At 36.9% G+C, this 2,370-nt stretch overlaps 1 pseudogene; it reads left to right on the plus strand.

Moving 5' to 3' along the window:
- LOC105295911 lies at positions 1-630 on the plus strand (annotated as a pseudogene).
- The last annotated feature ends 1,740 nt before the right edge of the window (positions 631-2,370 follow it).

Here is a 2,370-nt window from a genome sequence, read left to right on the forward strand (position 1 = left end):
ATTTGCGGTCGGGTCCCCGCCACGATGAGTGCTGCCAGGGAGTCTCATCCGCACGGGGTGAAGCGTTCAGCCTCCCCAGACGACTATCTTGGATCTAGCAATTGGAAGGCAGCAGACTTAGGTGATGAAGAAAGAAAACAAAAGTTCTTGAGACTTATGGGCACAGGAAAGAAAAAACATACTGGTCATTTTGTTATAGCAGATCACAAATCAACATCTCACTTCCGAACAGGGGAAGAAGACAAGAAAATTAATAATGAACTGGAGTCTCAAGATAGTAAATTGCCAGGAAGATATCGACGACATTGTGGACTTAGCGTCAGTGAGGCAGAGGATCATGATGGAGAAGATCATATGGCTGGAAATGATGATGATGATTGATGATGATGATGATGATGATGACAACGATGACGACAACGACGACGACGACGATGATGATGCTAATGATGATGATTCACCTGATCCTGAAAGTCCAGATGAATCTGAAAGTGATTCAGACAGAGAAAGAATCTGCTGAAGAACTCCAGGCTACTGAGCACCCTGATGAAGTAAAGGATTCCAAAAACAAAACAAAAAAAAGATACAAAAAGCAATTATAAAATGATGTTTGTTAAATCCAGTGGTTCATAACTCCTGAACACTTGCTCTTTATATTAAATGTAAGCCTTATTGTTATAATGCACAGTGGAGGCCTGCTTATAGAGCACAGACCTTTGTATTATAATTTTTTAAAAGGCCCTTTTAAGTAATGACAATGAATGTTTGATTGAAGATGCCATAGGCATGACTAAAACCATTTTTATAAAGAGTAAGAGTTGTATTAAATAAGATATAAATACAATACATAATTTCCTTTCATATTAGCATCATCAAACCTCTAATATCACCGTTATACCCCTTCAAATAGATATGGGGAGACATATTTTTGTTTGTGGTAGCTCTCTTTTTTTGGTTTCTTCATTTTTTTTTCAAAGTTTATCTGATACTGTGATGTGTTCATGGAAAAATTATTATACTTTGTTATGATAGAACTATTAATCATGGATATTTCTGCTGCCAATAACAGTCTAAATATTGGCAAAAGATTAGGTACTTAATTTACTCTTTCTGATTCAGCTCTCCTCTTTTTGGACCAAAGCAGCATGAGAGCAAATACTTTTCACATCTGTTAGTTTGGGGTAACAACTGTCATACATTTGAATGCTATGATCCCAGGCAGTCTTTATATTATTTGAATTATCCTGAATGTTAGATTTTTGGTAATATCTGGCCAATTTTTACAGAAATTATTTCTCTGATTATTTAGTCCTATCTATTTAGGCATATGTAAAACAATTTTTTAAGGTTATATGTCACCAAAGTTAATTTTATTCCTAAGGCCTGAATAAAGAGGAAGCAGTTTCCCTTACAAAAATGCCATTGAATTAGAGAAAATAATTATAAATTTTAAAGTGTAAAGAATCTATGAAGATTTATAATTCTAATTGCTTCACAAACAATAGAGAACTTAAAACTATAAATGTAATCAATGTTTTGAGATGTACTTCAGGTAAGATAGTGCTCAAGACTTAATTAGATTATTTAATTTCTGTTTTTAAAATTATATAAAATATTTATATCAATTACAAGAAATCTTCAACTTATTTCATTTAATAAAAATTAACATATTTTATATCTTAATAATTAAAATATATGAGTGATATCAGCAAGACGGCAGAATAGGAAGTCCCCAGCCTTTATCTTCTCATAGAAACACCAATTTGGCAACTGTGCACAAACAAAAATATCTTTGTTGAAGCTCTGAGATCCAGGTAGGAATTTGTTACACCTCAGTGCAACATAAACTGAGGAAAGCCACTTTGAGAAAGCAGGCCCACTCCCCAGTAGTAGATTCACTGACCATGGGTTTGGCTGCAGATCTGGAAGTAGCCCCAGATGTCTCTGTGGACTCAGCTCCAGCCTTGCTTATCCATGGGCCTGTCATTACCCTAACCTGTTCACAGACCTGGTAGGAACCATGCCCACCTGTGGCCCCAGTAACAAACCTGCCTACCATGGACCTGACAAAATTGGTAGCAGCCTTTTGATCCAACTCCAGCCCCACTCAACCACAGCTCTGAAGGCAGTCCTGTCCATCTAAGGACTTTGGAGGAGCAACATCCATCTGTATCCATGATAACAAGTCCACTGACCCTGGAACCAATTGAGGATCCAAAGCATCAGTGAGAACTGTCTCCAGCCCACTCAGTCATAACCCATGCCACCTCATCAGTCTAGGAACCTGGTAGAAGGAGATCTTTACCTGCCAAAACCAATCTGTAAAGACTAATGACTGTTCATTCAAATGCTGAAACATTATGAGACATAATG

Source organism: Pteropus vampyrus, unplaced genomic scaffold, assembly GCF_000151845.1.
Source record: "Pteropus vampyrus isolate Shadow unplaced genomic scaffold, Pvam_2.0 Scaffold116, whole genome shotgun sequence".
In the NCBI taxonomy this organism is placed as follows: domain Eukaryota; kingdom Metazoa; phylum Chordata; class Mammalia; order Chiroptera; family Pteropodidae; genus Pteropus; species Pteropus vampyrus.